The sequence below is a fragment of the Cyprinodon tularosa genome, unplaced genomic scaffold, assembly GCF_016077235.1.
Source record: "Cyprinodon tularosa strain WSP-4 unplaced genomic scaffold, ASM1607723v1 ctg10, whole genome shotgun sequence".
NCBI classification, from domain to species: Eukaryota; Metazoa; Chordata; class Actinopteri; order Cyprinodontiformes; family Cyprinodontidae; genus Cyprinodon; species Cyprinodon tularosa.
In genome coordinates, this window is record NW_024037782.1 from 1,728,729 (window position 1) to 1,748,879 (window position 20,151).

Here is a 20,151-nt window from a genome sequence, read left to right on the forward strand (position 1 = left end):
AGATATCTGGGGTAATCCACCAAAACTGGTGACACGTTGGAGAGACGCACCAATGAGCGCAACGGGGCATTGGTGAAATTACGCATCAAACTGTCCTCTCCCACAACACGAACGTTCACACATCTGAGAGCACGCGCTCACGCCCTGGCATTTGACTCACTATCACTTAGTGTTAATCCTTTATCAGTATGAGCCAATTTGAGCACCTGGATGATGAATGCGTAAATGTTTGGTTTGTGTACAATGATCAGATTTTCTGTGCCACGCAGCACAAGCATTGCATCTCCAGCGTTCAAGGTTGAAAAGCTGCGCCCTTTTACCTAGTTTCAGATTTGGTACCAGAACAGTAAACGATTGAACTTAGTTCGACATACGGGAAAGGGTTGGGCTCTGTGAGAGCAATTAAAAACAGGTTCTGTCATGTTGTCTGTAAGGTCGCAGCGCAGGAACCAGTCAGTAAGCGGACGCCTCGCTGGTGTCTCTGCAGTGTGACGAACAGAGGGGGAAAAAAAGGAGAAGCAGAAGAACAACTTTCTCAAGTTGTGACAAGTTTTCTCAGTCTGGGTTCATCGTCTGGTGATGTCAGAGTTAAACAGACACTGAAAACTTTGGTGAATATTAATCTACAAGCGCCCATTTCCCCATAAATTCATTTTAAACAGTTATGTGACTTCATCAGATAATTTCAAACACTTAGCTATTAAATATCCCCATATAAAAAATATGATGTTTCAGAATCATTAATTGATGGAGTGCATGCATAATAAGATTGAATACAACCTTTTCTGTTCCCATATAAACATAAAGATGATTCCATTTACCATTTAATCGCTGAACTTTAAGACTGACCGATAATTGTGAGACAAAAACATTCTCTGGTTCACTGATTATTAGATTACTTGCCTGCCCACACGTGGGGAATCGCAAGCACTGCAACTATCCAAGTCCACTTTCTAATGATAGATAAAAAAGTGAAAGCGTAAAAATTTGAACTCCGCACAAGATAAACCCATAGACAAAACAAACTAAACAAGATTTTTGCAGCATTTTTGTGAAGAAAAAAAACTAAAGCTTTATTCAAAGAGCAAAGGTCTACATTCTGTCAACAAAACTTGTCAAGTGTCTTTTTAAAAGAGAGTTCAGCATGTCAGTTTTAGAATCTACTCAGGAAAAATAATACAAAATGCAAATTTAAGATAAACGGTATAAAATAAGCATTAATTATACAAATAAAAACAATATTTCAGTTTTTATTTACAGTACATTTGAATTTAAATTGTATATTATTTATACTTGTTTTCTTGATCAGTAGAGAAAAAAAGCAAAAATAAAAAACAAAGAAGTAAATTATAGTTATACTTTAAAGCAAATCCATCCATTATCTGACACACTTCTCCCAAATGGGGTCACAAGGGGTGCTGGTGCCTATCTCCAGCAGTCAATGTGCGAGAGGCGGGGTTCACTCTGGAAAGGTTGCCAGTCCATTGCAGGGCAACACAGAGACACACAACCATTCACACACACACTCACACCTAAGGACTATTTAGAGAAGCCAACTAAACAGTCATGTTTTTGGACTGTGGGAGGAAGCCAGAGTACCTGGAGAGAACCAACGCATCCTCAGGGAGAACATGCAAACTCCATGCAGAAAGACCCTGGGCCAGGAACAAACCCAGAACCTTCTCGCTGCAAGGCAGAAGTGCTACCCACTGCACCACTGAGAAGCCCACTTTAAAGCAAATATACTTCTATAATTTTACCTGCAGGTTAGATTTTAAAAAAAGAATATGTAGATCATAAAAGGGCAATAGAAGCAAAATAATATTCAGGCAAAAAAACAAACCAACTGACTGCATAAAGAACTACCTAAAAAAAGAAAAACTGACGACTATCAGAACTAAATGACAACTAAGAATAAAAACATATTATATAGTAAATACAAATATAAAAATTAAATAGAATAAGATACTTAAACAAATTATAATATAAGTTTTCTCTCAAGCAGGAGCTGGTGGTGCAGTTTAATCATCCCCTCCATACATTAAGGTCCTCTAAGACCAGGCCCCCATCTATTATCTGACCAAACTTCCAGGGATCATAGGAGGCTAGAATCCAGTAATACAATAGTCACAACACAAAGGAAGGAAATGGTTTAATAAAAAATTCAAGCTTACAAACATAGTGGATGTATTCAAATTAAGCAGACTTTTAATGCACACTAGTGCATTAAAAGTGTTTCGATAAATGAAAACCATCAATTTACAAATAATAAATGGACATGAGAGACCTTTCTACAGTTATAAATAACTTTTGATTTAACAATATTCATTTCCACTCTTAATTTTTTATTTATAAATACTTTGTTTTTCGAAAGGGAAATTAAATGTTGCAGTAACTCATTCTTTGTTTATGTTGATAGCTGTAGACTATCATTTGTAGATGTCATGGGGAGTTCCTAGACTACAGCTGGCCTTTTTCAATATTGAGCTTCTTTAAGTCATTTGTACTGATGCTGTTAACCCAGCAGATGACGGCAGAAGAGATCAGACTCTCTACAACATATTTATAGAAGATATGCAGCATCTTGGTGCTAACACTAAAGGATCTAAGCCTCCTTAGGAAGTGCAGTCTGCTCTTCACAGTTATGCCTCCAGTCTAGTTTGTTATCCAGGTGAACACCAAGGTATTTACACTCCACCACCTCTACTTCTTTTCCCCTGATGGAAATAGGATTCATCTGTCATGTTTTTTTTTCAGGTTCCTAACCCACATGCAGAACACTCAAGAGACTGGGAAAAAGTTTAAAGGTTTATTGAATAAACACTGTACAGAATGTAAACTGGTCAGGGGGTTATCAGATCCTGGACTGGTCACGACTGGGTATACTGCAGAGGGGGACAGAGGAGTTAGCAGAAGTCCAGGTGATTTGCAGGATGAGAGAGTGCAGGTCTGTACCTGTTCTGGAGTTTGAGCAGAGCGGCAGAGGGGGGGAACCAGGAGGGTCCAGAGGCTGTAGGCAGGCTGAGGGCTTGGTGGAGGCAGAGCTTGGTTTGAGTGCTTGCAGATCACAGGTTTGAGTTTAACTTCCAGATTCTTCAGAGAGCAGGTAGGCAGGTCTTTGACAGGTTTGATTCTCCAGGGTTCTTCAGAGATCAGACAGACAGATTTCCAACAGAGAAACTCTTCAGGGTTTCTGGTTTCAGGCAGGTTCAACCTGGGAAGCAGAGAGGACAAAACAAATCAAGTTCTGGTTCAGGTTTTCAGGGAGTCAAAGATTCAGACAGGCAGGTTGGCTCAGGCTTGCTAACCATAACTGGCAAACACTCTGGCACTGGAGTGATGTCCTCTGCCTCCTTATATACTGGTCTCCTGATGAGCAAATGAGCAACAGGTGGTGGCAATCAGCTCCGGCTCCAGGAGATCCAGTGCACCCTCTGGTGGAGAAAGTGGACAGACCTTCAGATCCCAACATCATCGTGTTCCTGTTTCTTCTCAAGTCTAAAATCATCTCCCCTGTTTTGTTCACACCCAGGATCAGATTATTGTTTTCACCCTATTCCACCAAGTGGTTCACCAGCTCCCTGTACAGAGCTTCTTGTCCATTTTTTACTTGTATACTGCAGATAACAGGACTCTATCTTGTAGTGGAAGTCGGAGGTTCTCAGACTTAAAAGAAATGGCGTAGCCAGAGGAAAGACATTGTGTGCCAAAAAAATGACACCTACACAATATGTCTCAATATGTGCACATTAATAATTAATGGAAACCACGACTCATTTCTGTTTACCTTTTGTGCACTGCACAGCTCTCAGTTCAAAGGCCACGGAGGCCTGGCTTTGCCCTAAACACATTTATTATTTAATCAGAGCCCAGTTTCTCTGACAGCTGTTTTTAAATTAAGGTCAAGTCAGTAGGTTACCAGGTGTACCAGCTGCCTCTTTGGGTGGCAATAGTACACCCTGGCACACTCATGGCTACGCCAGTGGTGAGAGACCAAGTGTAACCAGGTAGTCATTGTGGTCTGTTTGTCAGGCGATCTTGGATCCAGGTGATTGCTGAGGCCACTGTTTGAGTTTTGTGTAGTTTCTGAAAAAGATAATTACGCTGATTCATGTTAAATACCCCGGAGAAATGGAAGAATATGACCCTGATAGTGCTGCCTGCTTTGTCTTAATGACGATGGGTTTGTTGAAGCCAGTTTATGATGCAATCTTCAACACCAACTAAAAACAAAGTGCAAGGGGTCCTGATTGCTGCTTGTTTAGTGCTGAGTTGAACCAGTATGAGTCACTGTAGGACCTTCATTATTTGGGATGTCAGGACAAAAGGTCTGTAGTCATTGAAGACCTTTGGCCTGCAAGGTAACTGTTCACCAGCTCCACAGGCGATGCATTTTCTTTGGTAGGAGTTCTTCCAAATAACTGGAACTGTCTCCTGGGTCAGGCTGAGGTTGTAGAGGTGCTGTAGAATCCCATGGAACTGCTCTGCAGAGACCTTCATGACTCCGGGAATAACACCATCAGGACCTGGTGCATTGTGCAATTCAGGCAGTTGTCTCATCACTGGACTTGTAGAAATGGACAGGTGTAAAGCTGAGGGAAAGCACCATGATTTAGATTTGGTTGAGGACAAAGGCATAGAAGCGGAAGGAAATGACAGAGGTGGAAGATAAAACATTTGAGGTGTGAGAGAGAAGCTTTGGGTCAAAGAAGCATGGGACACCATTTTGACTTTGGCCAGGAAAGAAAGATGCTGAGTGTGTTACTGTTAGGTTTCTTGGTTTGTTTACTTACAGGGTGGCGGGCTTATTGATTCCAGCTGGTACTCCTTGTCGGCAATCAGCGGGGCCCTTTATTTTATTATTAATAATAAAAATACAGTTATTATTATTATTATTATAACTGTCTCGTGTCGGGTTGACTCCTTACAGGACCCACCAGCCTGCCTGTCCACCCTCCATCCATCCCAAATCCATCCTCTGAAAAAGAACATAGGCTCTCCTTCTCTGCTTCAGCCCAAGCTCTTTTCCTTTCCCCTGGTCAATGGTCTGCAAACCTTCTTCAACACTTCAGCGAATAAACCTTCTAAATCTGCTTCAGTGTCCGAAGTCTCTTGCTTAAGAGTCTCTGGTTCAAGCATCATGTCAGTTACTAAATTAAACCGATTGTAAAGATTCACTTCATTGGTTCTGTTCATACTTCTATCTGTCTGATCACACATCTGCTTGAAGCCTGTGATCTTCTTCATCCCCAACCACACATCTCTAATATTGTTCTCCTGGAGCTTGTTTTTCAGCCTCTAACTGTATGACTTCTTGATTTCTCTTATATTGAGCTTAAGTTGTTCTGTATATTGTTCTGTAGCAATAATTTCACGTCTCCCCTCCCTGAAATCTCTTCTTGTTTTCTTTCTTCATCTTATAGCAGATTCCAAAATTTGACTTAGGTCTGCAATTTGACAAGTTAATTTGAACAAGGATTTAACTATTTTCATGGTACTTCTCTCCCTTATGTTCATGCTCTTAGGGAGAAATTTTGAAACATCACTGCTTTATTAATAATAAAACAAGAATTGGAAAAACAGATATTTTCATCTGGTATAGTTAAATTAACTTTATCATAAATCAATATCAATGGCTAAAACCTTGACAGAGTTGGATGTTCCAACGAGATAAACCCAAACACTTGTAAAAACTGGATTTAGATTTGATAAAAGAAATGAAAATAAAGCTTTTGGAACGAATGATCCAACCTTCAAACTTATGGTAAATGTGTGTAGGTTTACTTTTAATGAAGACTGCTACACCCAAAGCATGAAACCAAAGCCTTCAAGTAAGCTCTACAATTTCTGCAATAACTCAGAAACTACAGTATAATCTCTTAGTTATAGTTTAATATCCCGAAGATTTATGCCAGAAGCTTGTTGCATACAGTAACATTTTCTTTTCGTTAACTTGTTAAACTTTTTTTTCCCGCTGCCTCAGATTATCAGGTAATCTCTTAAATTACGTAATCTCTATTTGATAATCACAGTTGACTACCAAATGTGTATTTATATATTTTCTGAATTCATTTATTAAATACAACAAAACCTTTAAAATATTTGATCAGACTAGTTCTAAATAAGCAATTATTATTCAAGTCCATTAATCTGTTTTTTGGATTAACCTTTTAATAATTCAATGGCAAAAGGTCCCAAATATGATTTAAAAAAATATATATATATTTGAACCAAATGAAGCTAAAGATTTACCTGCTAATGAGTTCTAGATAAATCACATTTTAATAAAAAGCTTTTTCCTTCTTAGATTTAAAATGCATATTTTTCTATGGTTTTTTTCTAATTTATTTTAATTCAATTCAGTTTATTTATATAGTGTCAATTTACAACACATATTATCTCAAGAGACTTTACAGAGACAGTTCGACCAGATCATACAGTCAGACTGGTTCAAAGTTTTCTAAGGAAAACCAGTTGATTGCATCGACTCATTGACTCATCAGCAATCCCTCATACAATGCATGCCTGTAGCGACAGTGGAGAGGAAAACTCCCTTTTAACAGGAAGAAACCTCCAGCAGAACCAGGCTCACTCTGCCAAGGCCAACTGAGCTTAAAGGAGACAGAAGCAGAGATACAGAAAGAAGCAGAGATACAAGGTAACTGTTCACCAGCTCCACAGGCAGCCCCGTCCAGGAAACACACAGCAGGGCAAACAAGCTCCGAGCCAGCTCGCATGTCAGAGCATGAAAGGGAGCATATACAGTTAGTCACAGTCAGAAAAACAGGAATATCCTGAAAAAAGGCCAAGCTCCAACATCTATAAACAAAGGTGTTGATGGCCGCACCACAGCTGATATTCATCTGTCGGATGGTGTCACAGCCAAACAGGAACAGACTAGATTACTGCTCCTAAAGAGTTTTTTTTTTTTTTTTTTGTAGAAGATGTTTTAGAGTCTATAGACCTACATAAGGTCAATAAAAAAAAATGACATAGGTAGTGTAGGAATGTTGGTTTACTGAAAACGGGGTTAAATATCTAGATGTTGTTATTTTCAAAAGGTAAATTTCCTCTAACAAGTACTAACCAGACTTGGGCTTAAATAACAGTCTTAAAACACTCATGACTTAGACTGATTTATTTAGTCATTTTGTATACACGAGTGTAAACAAAAAGAAATTTTGTTTAAAACAGCTCTAGACAATTTCATTTTTTAAAATGCAGCCTTGAAAACAGTAAAAAATACATAAATAAAATATAATATATATGAATTAATAAAATGGGAAATGAATAAAATGTGTAACAAAAGGTCCTGTGATATTCCGTATATCAGCACAAGAAGTAGAATATCCTGTTACTTTCCATTTGTATTCTTTTTAATTTATTAATATTAAGATCACTTGAACCATGACTTTAACAACTTTCTCTGTGCCCTGAACGCCTCTGAGTGACAGGGAGGTACGTCACTGACGTCAACAGCCGGTTGGGGGGGGACAAAAACCTGACGCTGACACACAAGCCGGAGCCGAGAAGAGGGGGACTAGTGTTTTGTTTCTTTTTTCTTTAATTTATGTCGTTTTATTCTTTAGTGTTTTGTTGTTATTCAGTAAGATTCCACTGACAGCGCAGACTGCCCCGCTTCCCAGCGCTTGCTTGTCTGCCCTTAACTTTCGTGGCGCTGTACCCGCACGCGGCGCTATTTTGACAGTCGGCTCGTTTGGATCCACTCGGCTAGCAGCAACATCATATTAGCAGCGGTAAGTCATTTTGGAAGCTAGCAAACGTAACACTCCTATTTAAGGACACAACAATGGCTGGACTGCTCTATGACAAGAGTCATGTCTTGTCTGTTTTAAATTGATAACATAAAGGGTGTCTTTTATTAGCATCGGACAGTTAGCGTATACTATAAAGAAAGGGCTAGCTAGTTGGGCTAATATTAGCTCGGTGGCTAATTATACTCTTTGGAGTAAGCAGGCTAGAGCGAGCAGCTAGCTATTGTTAGCGGCTAATATTATCAGGCAACTGGTAGCCACCACTGACCATACTGCCATAATTTCTTCAAATTGACAACTTGACAAATTTTCTTAATTGGAGTCAAAGCACACGGGGACGGAGCACGTAAGCTGAGCTCGGAAGATGATTTGAGATAATCTATGCTTGAAGATCTACTATATTTAGTCTCATTTGAAATGTAACATGAAGCACCATCTTTAAAGTCCGCGTTCCCAATGGCTGACTGGAGATGTCTAAGATAGCTCTCAATCTTCTTGGTATACGTGAGATGTGGCTCAAAGTCGGAGAATGTGTGATTAAAGAAGAAATTAAGGCAGTTATTGTTGATGGATACAGTATTGTAAAATAGGAAATGTACAGCCATAGTTAAAGCATACAATGAACGAGTTTACCAGTATACTATATATATATATATATATATATATATATATATATATATATATATATATATATATATATATATATATATATATATATATATATATATATACAGGGGTTGACGTTAAGGATTTTTACCACTTGAGAAGTTCACATTTCGGTTGCCCAGAAACAAATTTTACTTGCCCAGTACAATGTTTGATAAAAATAGTTCCTAATAGTCATTTTTGTATATATATCAATGAAGCATGTTCGGTTTTTTTTATTATTTTTTGTAATTCAGTATTTTTTAAGTTTACAGGTTCCTGGTGTGTATATGCATGCGTCAGATAATGAACTCAAGCCTACATTACCATGTTAACATGCTTTTCAATCCTTCCTGCACATTCTTTTCAAACTAAACTTTGCTTTAAACTGTTGTGTGCTTGGAAAAATATAATTGTAATGGTAAAAATCTAAAAAAAACTTGACAGGTTAAAAACTTCAGATAAATCACAAGACAGAAGTCAATGTCACAAATGAATAACTTTTAGTCACGGTACGTTTTTACAAGATAATATATTTAATATAATGTGACTTTTCTAGAGAATCATTATACGTAGTTATTTTATACAGGGTTTCCACAGTCTTACATAATTTCAGAATTGCCTGACTTTTAACTGACTCAGGATTAGTTTTCCCTGACAAAATAAATGCAGCAACAAGACAATAATAATAACATAACAGGTCACCAATTTAACATGTTTAGCTCTATAACATTTAAATTCACCTCTCCCAAGAGAAAAAAATAATAATTAACAGTTTTTAATGTATGACCTGCATCACTGTACATATGATAGCCACATTTACACTGTGCGCATGGCATACAATTATGCCAATTTTCCTAATCCCTGACGGATAATTTTTAATCTAGGGTTATCTGGGTGGTGGGTGAAATGGGTGGAGGGTAAAATAGGTGGTGGGTGTGTTACTGTACTTGCATTTTTTTGCCTTGTGGTTGTTTTTTAGTCTGCTAAGTCAAAAAATGTGTCTGATTCATGCAGTACCTCCCTGGACCCCCTGTGAAAGACCTCTGCTCTAAGGCATCATGTTAAATGCAAACAAAGTTACCGTAAAATTTCATGTAGTTTCGTTGAATAAAGTTGTGATTTAGAATTTAATTAAATGTCATTCAAAAAAGTGCAAAATACTTTTATTTGATAGTGTGTCCATAAATAAAACCATTAAAAAAAACAGAAGACAATTTTAATTTGTTATATTGTCCATAAATAAAAGCATAGCTTTTCTTACAGTTGCATGGGTGGTGCAAAATAATATTACCCTCTTCGTGTGCCGTGTTGATGTTGTCATCAATGCACTCTCACAGTTGCTGTAGTATGGGTTGATTCGACTGAGCCTGAGGCATGAACATCCAGCAATTTGGCATTTACTGCATTTAAGTTCATGGACGCTCTCCTGTTTCATAGACTGACAGCCAGCGACAAATTAATCATGTCTGTTTTCTTTTGCATATTTGCTGCACACAGAGCAGATCATTAGCTCAGCATTGTCATAAATAAGTCAGTCTCTTGCAAAACAGTCTTCCTGAAAGCACCATTTTTCAGTAAACTTTCTCTTCCCCCTGGGGGCTGTAGATCCTCGTTCCTCCTCCCCATTGGCATGTTGTCTTTAATAACCCTCTGAAACTGGCTGAAAAACCAGTTTAAACTCAGGAATAATTATCTTTTAGTGGCAGTGGGAACAGCTCACCGATGCGTGTCTATCCAGTCAAACGACTCGGCAAGCGACCCGTGGCTCTGATCGGCGTGTTGTGGGGTTGACCCGGGTTGATCAGCTAAATTACTTGACACCTTTGAACGCAACGTACAGACGTCAACAAACCGCGCCAGTCGCTGCTGATCTAACAAGCCCAAACAACTTAGTTTACATTCTATAAAAACGGTGCGGCACTGACGAGAGATTCGGACAGAGAAAAGAGTGAAATACAGAATACTGACTATGCTCTAGCTCCTGTCCACGTTTCTCTCCGTTATTTACATCACTGATTTCTGTTGCATTGTCGACAGCAGGTGATCAGATTTTGGCTTTTCTGTCAAATTGGAGAAGTGCAAAAAGTTGATTGTTCGCTGGTCAACCTGGTTTTGGAAAACCCTGGTTTTCAGTGGGAAATCGGTTTTAGAAGGCTTGGTGACTTCTCAACATTCCCTATCCCCATGATACCATGCTTTATGTATCAGCCTAGTAAAATGGATTGATCCCCAAACACCCAGTTCTAACTGGATTATTTGTTTCAGCCATTGGAAAGTCAAACATTCGCAGGGTTTCCATGGGTCATTAAAATCATTATAAGTAATTACATTTTTTGTTAAATTAAGGCCTTAATTGGCATTAAAATTAAATGTGATTATAGTGGCATTAAAATGCTTTAATAAAAAATAAACTTAATAAAAAAAATTTCGTCAGATATATTATATCAGATATAACTGGTGCTGCGTGTGTGCCTGGAACTGCTTGATCTTAAAGGCGTATGTACGGAAAACAAGTTTGAGGTGGAGAAAAAGCTAGAGAATGGGAAAATGCAAATTTCAACTAAAGTGGCTGGAAAACGAGAAATTCAGGACATGGCTGCAACCTATCAACATTAAAGATGACAAAGTATATATATATATATATATATATATATATATATATATATATATATATATATATATATATAAAAGACAGGGGTCTTTAACGTTTTTACGGGCTAAGGACCCCCAAACTGATGGAGAGCTGGCGTGGGGACCAAGTCATGGGTACCTGTTAATAGCATTAGATTTATTTCTAAAAGCATCAAAAGAGCATTAAAATGCATTAAATTAGAGTTACTCATTCCTAAACCCTGATTCGTCTCTAGTTTTCACCTAACCTACCAGCTCCACGTCATGGCTAGTTTATTTTCCCTTTGCTTCAAAAAAGGGATTTCTATATTTGGCTAAAACTGTTGTAAATACATGCTATTGTACTGAAGAGATTTTGGAGAATCCTATTTAGCGATCACTCATTTTTTCCACTGAAAGCACTGATGTCCCAATAAACGTCACGTGGTTTCATTTATTGCTGTACAAAATAGTGCTGAATAAACCACAAAAAGTGAGGAAGGTTACATAAAGACACGAATGGAAATGGAAATTCTCAGTCATCCGCATTATGGCAACAAAAAAAAAAAGGCTTAAATTGGAGGTAACAGACTTTTGCTTGGTCTTACTAAAGATGTTTTGACACCCAGCAGTCTGTCAATTCTTTTGGCTTGCACCTATCTGTGCTATTTTCTTTGGAGCTTCTAACACTTAGTTGGGTATTGTTTCATATATTGCTGTTACGTTTGCTTTATTTCCATGTACCTATTTTATTAACTGGAAATTATATTAGTTCTTATTTTGAGTTTATTTTAAAATGCTATAAAAATCATATTGGATTGGAAGAGGTCAGTGAGGGTTCTCCTCACTGTTTAATCTACATTGTTAAAGTGAGGCGCGGCCAAGCTGTGGACTGGTCCATTGTCCCCTTCCGCAATACTGTCCCCTGCGTATAGACTGCGTTTAGAATCTCCTCTTCAGTCTCATAGGAATCAAAGAAAACCCCAGTGGAGTTGTGGGATGAACCGTGATATCTTGAAATCTTCCCTCTGCTGTTTGTCCATACATTCTGTAAGCACTACTTTCTTGGACCAGCCCTTACTCTGAACATGCACCCAGCAAGGATGAAATTTGATAGCAGGCTTGAACGTGTATCTTGAAAATCTTATTTCTGTATAAACTCTCTAGATCTGAAAATAACAATTATTCTGTTTTCCCAGTTGTCAGATTTCTACTGTGCATGTAACACAGTAGAAACATGTCCGTTATACGCTCAGTAACATCTTAAGTGGAACAACAAAGTTACAGAAAAATAATTTTGCATTTTCCTTGGGCTCTAAGGGAGGTAGGTTTATTGTCGTCATTTTCTTTTTTAGGCAAAACTGTAGCTGCTGGTGAGGTGTTTTTGTTTAACTTGAAAGACTCACAAAGTTCTCTTTGCATATCCGTTTACATCCTATATCAGTTTAAGTCATACACAATTCAACACCTTTCCAAGTTTCTCTGTCCCACTTGATTCAATTTTTTAATTAATAAAGGATTTAGAGTTTGTAAAACACACATATATGATTAAAAATGTCATGGCTCTTTGTATCTTGGCCTTAGGCCTAGTTTTTGACTGTTAAGCTTAAAATAGCCAGATTGCTGTAATAATTAGATGGAATCACAGTGCAGGCTTTCAGAGCTGTGATTCAACCATCTGTTCTGGTAAAGTTGTCTCTTATTTGTTATTTGCATTTTCAAGTCATGTGATTCTAAAAATTGGCAATGGAACATTTGTTTCTGAAATTTCCATGAAAATCTGTTCTTTGTTTTGTGATTTAAATCACTGAGATAAAAGGCCAGTTTCCGTAAGTTTGTGCTTCCCTGGAACTTTCTTTCTATTAAAATTTTTTTGAAAGGCTGACTCTGGTCTAGATAAGTTAGTTCTACTTCAACACCATTTTTTAATGCACCAAATAAGTTGATGTCTTATGCTACGTTCACACCACATTGAAGCAGCAGAAGTAGCCGTTTTACATGCAAAGTCAATGGTTGATGTGCATCAAAAGATCCTGCAGCGCATCAAGAGCAGCAGGAGCAGCGCATCTTGACACATCTGAGCAGCCGAAGCGCGCCTCATAAGATTCTGAGCATCAGAGGCGTGTAATGTGCTTCACAAGCAGCATCTGCTGGATTTGGAAAAATGTAACTTTTGCTGCTCGAAGCATCACATCAACCTATCAGAGAAGCTGATCTGAGAGCTGGCAGGGAGACAGACACAGCACTGCTCAAGCATAGCGCTATGATCCCTCCTCTGAAACAGTTTATTAAATGAGTCTGTTGGTGAATGGATAATATAAACAGGCTCTGCTTTGCCTTGTTGGAAAGGCATTGTTATAACCTGTTCTCAGCTCATGAACTAGGACCCGTATGATATCTTGTTGTTCAATAGGTTTGCCCTAAATAAAATATTTAGATATGACTTATCAAGATATTCCTGCAAAAAGGTCTGATGTTGCAGGGGCAGGTAATGAAAAGTGTTTGGAGCATGCTCTTGTTCTGATGCCAGTTTGTTTCAGCCTTTATGCAGCCTCATGTAGAAGGGCTGGTCATATCAGAGGTTATTTGCATTACAATAGAGACAGTTAGCAAGGTAGAGTGAATACACAAACTTGAAGAGGGGAGGGGGGCTTGCAGGAGAACTGGACTTCTCAGGGACTTCTAGTGTGAATGCCTAAATCAACTTAAAATGTTATTTTATAGGTTTTTTTTGGGGCGGATTTGTGCAGATGAAGCAGCTATTAGCGCGCAAGACCCATGTACGAGTCCTTTGTCCTCAACGCCGCCAACCTAGGTTCCAATCTGACCCGTGGTCCTTTGCTGCATGTCTCTCCCCCTCTCTCTTACCCGCTTTCCTGTCAGTCTATTGTCGAAAAAACTAGTGCCGTAAAAATCTAAAAAAAAAATATGAATTTCTATATATATATATATATATATAAATATGTGTGTGTGTTTTTGGTTCCCTTTTATTATTCAAGTGTCTGCAGTTTGTACCACATACCTGGAAAAACGCTACTTCCAGCGGTGCTAACGGTAGTGGAAACCCTCCAATTCCCAATGAAAATGCACCGCCGGTATGTGGGGATCTGAGCAGCTCCGAGAGCAAAATAATACTTTGACGCAGGATCTTAATCTGGATAAACTGACTGCCCAGATTATGTTTTCAGGTGTACCTACTCGCTTAAAATAAATAAAAATTAAACCTACTTTTTTTACCAGCTTATCACCACAAATGTAGCAAAGCCACTCTGGCATTGAACACAGGAGCAGCAGAAGCTTCAGATGCATCTGTATGCAATTTACTGGACGCTCCTGACTTGTGTCTGACCATAATGTGTGCAAGCATAAAAAAATCAAGGATTAGGTGCCTTAAAAAAACTTTTTCCGCACCCCAATTAAAAATCCAGTCTAGTGACGGTATAGAGAACCGGTGTGTATGATTGTTAAGCTAGCTTGTACATTGACTTGCATATGTGATTGCTGTTTTCAAAGCGATTAATAAACAATATCATAAGCTGCCTTTATGAACTAAACTGGTTACACTAAAGCACGTGCTTTTAGAAGATTGGTAGATTCGTCCACTGGAATTATATTGTAGCGAATAATTCAGTAACGCACAAACATAAATTAATACATTTAAAATAGGTCTAGCTTAGGGCTTGCAATTATGGAGAAAAATATCTTTATTCTTAAGCCGGATGGTGATATATTTATCTCAATATGTTATTGATAGAGTATATATGAAAGGCCACATCTGAAACAAAGCTTTGTCTTTGTCTAAAGATATTGAGATAAGAATATTCTATAGTAAGATCCAATAGAGGTGAGTCATTGAATCTACAATCTACTGTTGCTAAGGCCACCAGTAAGAGAGTGAAAATAATCTGCTTCTCTGACAACATATTTTTCCCCTTTGTATCCTGCAGCTTGTCGCTCTTTATTTAGTACCTTTTTCTGCTTGAAAAAAATGACAAGAAATAAACCTAAAACAATTTCCTTGCTCAATTCAATGTGTTCATTTTGGTTAGTAAATGCAAAACACGTTTTGCAAGCATCTGTTTTTGTATTTTCTACATATTAAATAAGAAGTGCCAGGGTTTCTATTATATTTCATAGAGTCCCAGTGTTAAAACAATTGACTGTAACCATGTTTGATGTAATCAGTTTGTCAACATGGTGTCCATATCTGCTTCTGTCTCTGAATCTGTGTATACAGCACCATAAGTAGAAGAGAGTCTTTTTCTAGAGAGATTTGAAGAGCTATTTATAGATCTCTGCCAAAGCACCAAGCCTGGTGCTGTTGCTGCTGAGTCTCTTCCCTCAACCACTCCTGATTCTGTTCATCTCCATTATTTGTTTCCCTCCATCACGTTCTCTCTACTCCTATTGAATTTACCATTTTAGTGTTTTTTTTTCCACTTTGCTTTCCGTGTCCATCTTTTTTTTTATTCAGATTATTGATCAGAGCAGAAAGGCTCTGACAGCATAAAGTCTGGCCAAAGATTGAGCATGTCTCATTCACTTAAGGGTCGGTGATATATGAGTGGACATTTCTCTGATGAATAAGAAAAGAAAATGTGTAGATGTTTATTCCAACATTTCGGAAGATTTTGCTTAGTGTGTGGAATCATATCTTAAAAGTGGTTTATTGTAGGGGGTGTTATTTACCTTGTAATAACTGCATGACATACATTCTATTCTAGTGAAGTACATGTTTTTCCCCCCCCCAGTGTTAAGTGAACTAATCAGGCAAACCCCAGCCTTTGTATCTTTGTCAGTCTGTTCTTGTAGAGCTTGCCGTTCTCTTTGGGATATTTCCACATCTACTGCAACAGTGTGGTAAAAGAAATAACCAGGTGGATCAAGTTCAGAAGCAGCTGGACTTTTTAGGCATTAGATGGCATTAGTGCCCTTTATCCTGGTCATGTGGTCACCCTGCGACAAATTTGTCCAGGTCATGCTAGGATTGCTAAGTCATCAAGTGGTTTGTTTTAATAGAAAAGCAGTTTGAAACATCTGAGGGAAACATTCTTGCTTTGCTTTGTCTGTTTAAGTTCTGCAGGATTCATAAATTGCACTATAGTTAGAAGACAGCACTTACCATTGATGCTAATGCTGTCCTGATTTAGCCTAGGGAAATTCACCATGTGAGCATAGAAAACTTCTCTACTCTCTTTATATGAGCAAAAACAGACTGTAAATTTAAACCTCTCTCTTAAAGTAGACAGACACTCTGGAAGGTAAACAGAAGGTTTTCTCATTTGTGCTTAAGGTGCCAAACTGTCTGGAGAAGCATTTAGAGCAGAAGACCTGTTAGAAAACAAAAACTGTCATGCTTTCAGGGTAATTTTATTTCACAGGGGGTAATTTAATGCACAGGGGACTGTTGCCATAGATAACTGAAATTATTAGGCATGCACCGAAAATTCGGCCACCGTATATATTTTTGGCTAAAAATGAGTGTAAAGTGAAGTTTAGGCCGAAAGACATTAAACAACAAGGCCGGAACTTGTAATGTTCGACAAACGGCACATCCAGCACAGGGGAAAAAAAGATTGCAAGCAAACAGCTCATCCAAACATTCAGAGACTTTGTCGAGCGTGCTAAGTAAATCTCTGAAGCACGAGAGCACAGGTTGCAGAGCGGATCTTGCCGGAGCTGTTGGTGCGTCGGATGATTTGACTGATGGATTGCGAGTTTAAACGCTGCACATTGGTCTCAATGCGTGCTCAGGGCAGTTGCACATAATTGCGACAGAAATCCAAACATCCCCATCACCATTCTTAATATGGGAAGAATACGACAGAAAAGGCAACTGCCACCGAACATGGCCACTTGGTCTGTGGTGGACGTGTTTGAAAAAGCAAGAAAGTTTCCTAGTGATCCTGCTAATGTGAAGGACTTAACAAAATGTCAATGGTAAATAAATATTTCGGTACTTTTGTTATTGAATAATTTATATTGATAGAAATGCCTTGAGTTTAAAACAATATGAGTTTGTTTAAGTAGATTAGTACACATCAGGGCCAAAAATGCTGTAATTTTAATATTTGACATAATGACTTCTTTCGGTTTTTCACGTTAATTTTTTTTGTTTCGGCCGAGAATTTTCATTTTGGTGCTTCCCTAGAAATTACTAAAACTGTGTATATATTGGTATAAAGATAGTTACATTGGTTATGCTGTAGCTTCCTTTTTCTGGGAAGAAAGAGTTTTTACTTCATGAGCTATACTGCTTTGTTTATTATTACAACAAAATAATAAGTGATTATGACTGCATGTTATAAAGAAATTTAAAAATGTTTATCGCAATAATTGAATTAGTTGTATTTCCCAAACCTTTTCTCCCTTAACTCGTTTCTTTTAATCATGATGGGGACAGTAGTTCATTCATTTGCACCTTTGCCTTATAGTTAGATATATAATGAAGATTAATTGATTCTAAGTTTTATTATATGGGTTCCATTGTTATAAATTATTATTATGAATTAAATTTCAAGATCCCAATGTTCCTGACTTAGAAATCTACATCTACTGTTTTTGTTGTCAAAAAACAGCAAGGTCACTTCTCAAACACAAAACAAAAAAGAAATTATAAGCTGGACAAAAACCTTAGCTGGCCACATAATTCAGTTTAAACCTTTCCCAATCAGACTTGTATATGCCAGATCCCAGCTCCAGAGCTTTTTAAGTTGCTGTTAAAATAGTTTTTGTCGCTGAACTTTTATATGCCCCTCCCACAGCATCTTTCAGCTGACGTTTGCAGTAAAGTCACTGCAGGGAGAACATGTAGTCTTGGGGGAATAAGGTTTTTGTTTGCTAATGAGGTGGTTTAATTTTTTTTTTCTTCCCTTCAAACATTACTCCCCTTTATATGCTTTTTATTTCCAACACTGCAGCAGTGCTAGAGTTTCACCAGCAGCTGTCAGTACTTGAAGCTTATTCAGTTTGTCCAGACTCAGGCTCCAGATGATGATAGACGCTTCAGAAAAATGGAGTGATGAATGGCGCCTAGTGTGCCCGCAGACTGGGTGACGAGTTTTTTTCTTTTTTTTTTGTTTTTTACAGAATAATACCAAACCCTGACCTGCAGCTATTGAAAAATAAAATTTAATGCAATCAGTCATTACAGAGAAGTGCTGTTGAATCAAGTGATGTGCTAGTTGTTCCAAGCAGCCCTTTTAACAGCTGGGCTTCTTGTATGCACTGCTTTGGCCGTCATTGCAATTATACTGTTACAGAAGCAGAGAGCAAACAAGATGTGTAGGAGAGAGAGTGAGAATCTGCACGAAAGGGAGGGTTTGTGGAGCAGGGAGCGGTACAAAGTGTGCGCATGATAGCATTAGAGTGGTAGGCAAAGAGGGGGCTAGTTTACGAGCAACGTTTTCTCTTTATGGCTGTTTTGCTTGGGGAATCCAAAACACGTTTTCATAAAACTAATAAAAAAAAAGCAGTGGTGATGGAACCTCTAGGAGGGAAGAGACTGCATCAGGCGTGAGGATGGAAAAAAAGTACAGTGAGCTAAAGATAGTGGCAGACCTGAAGTGTCTTGAATCTCTTTTCACTCGATTCAGAAAATGGAGTTCCTTCATTTGTGTGTCTACATGCTGAGGTAAACCTTGTAAAAGCATGTTTTTGGATTGAGGATTTGAGGTTATGTTGTATTTATGTATTAGTCTTTGAGCTTTATTTGTTTGGTGTATGATTACGTTTCTTTTACTTGTCTTTTCACTATTGTAATTACTTAAAATGCATTATTTTGTTCTTGCTATAAAATATTAATTTGAAAGGTTAATGTAACCTTGCTAAAATCATAGAGTAGCTGGAAAATAGTTTCCCACACCCCTTTGACCATTTTTTCTATATAACTCATTTAGGCTGGGCTGTTCCGTTCCTTTTACATTATTTAATACTTAGTAGTTGGTTTTGTTTTGAATGAAGTTTGTATTCACTTCATAAGTCATGCTTAATAAAACGGTACAGACAAAGTTATTGTTTTTACTGAAGCAAATGATGAGGTAATACGGAATTCCCTTCCTCCTTCTCTGTGTAGGGAGGGCGGGGGTGGTCTGGTGGGGTGGAGAGTCACCAAGAAGTAGGCGCTGCTCTGCATCACTCTCACTTTAAGGAGGGAGGGAAGAAGTGGCACCTGCAGGTTGGAAACAGCTTACATAAAGCACATGGAAAGTTCTGCATGATACCCCCTCCCCTCCAATTGTTTGCACCTTTTATTTATGGAACACCGTGTGCAGGAACAGAGAGTAGATGGAAGGTTAGAGGGAGGCTGCACAAGCATCAGAAAAAGCATAACAGAGGCTTCTTGAATAAAAAATCTATTGCTATAAATAGCAATCCATCCCCATGGTGTAAGCACAGTTTCTGGTTTAGAGGACCAGGCTTTTCCCACCCTGAACTTGTATGTTGATTCTACCCTCTTAAAGTCAGAAACACAATACTCTTCATCGTTTCCTCTCCTTTTTTTGCATTTTTGTTCACTTGGCCTAAATATGTCTTGTGTTATTTCTGGGCTGTTTATATAATAAGTGCCTCCATTTGCATGTGTGTGCGGTATTGAAAATGATTAACATGCATCTGCATCCATATAGGCAGTTGGAGGTGTTCAGTTTATTTAATTTCTTAGATATAAATGAGAAGAATTTAATGATTATTTAGTCTGTAAAAACAAGTGATCACCAGAAACACCTAACACTAGATAAAAAAAGCTCTTTTGGTGATAGAGGCGCAAATGTCTTTCTTTTTTGAAGTAACGTTAAAAAAAAAAGGGAGCAAGGGAGGTTAGCTAAATTGCCCAGGGAGAACTGAAGTTACATAAGATGTACATTTTTATTTACATGTCTTTAATATTGAAAATCATCGTGATGAGGTGATCAGTAGTTTCATAACTTGCAAGTTCGTAATTCAAATTTCCAGGTAGCATTAAATGCAGATTATACTTCTGCATCCGCACACATCAAATGTGGCTTGGGTCTGGTTGCGAACCATTTTTGCTGGTAGGCTTCTGCACCATCGAATTTCTAGGGACGCACGGCAGTTTCCAGCCAAGGCGCAAGGGGGAGCCTATTCGGGAACTTGCAAG

The 20,151-nt window shown here is 38.1% G+C and overlaps 1 protein-coding gene across 19 annotated transcripts in view; it reads left to right on the top strand.

The window, feature by feature from the left end:
* Positions 1-7,477: 7,477 nt before the first annotated feature.
* LOC119791787 (R3H domain-containing protein 2) overlaps positions 7,478-20,151 on the top strand; it is a 60,909-nt gene continuing 48,235 nt past the window's right edge. For 18 of the 19 annotated variants that reach the window (XM_038298295.1, XM_038298134.1, XM_038298668.1 and 15 more), the window contains exon 1: positions 7,478-7,757. The gene's annotated coding sequence lies outside the window, so the exon portion shown is untranslated. Of the gene's footprint in view, positions 7,758-18,394; positions 18,667-20,151 lie in introns of those variants that run through there. The other variant, XM_038298213.1, reaches the window with a different exon arrangement.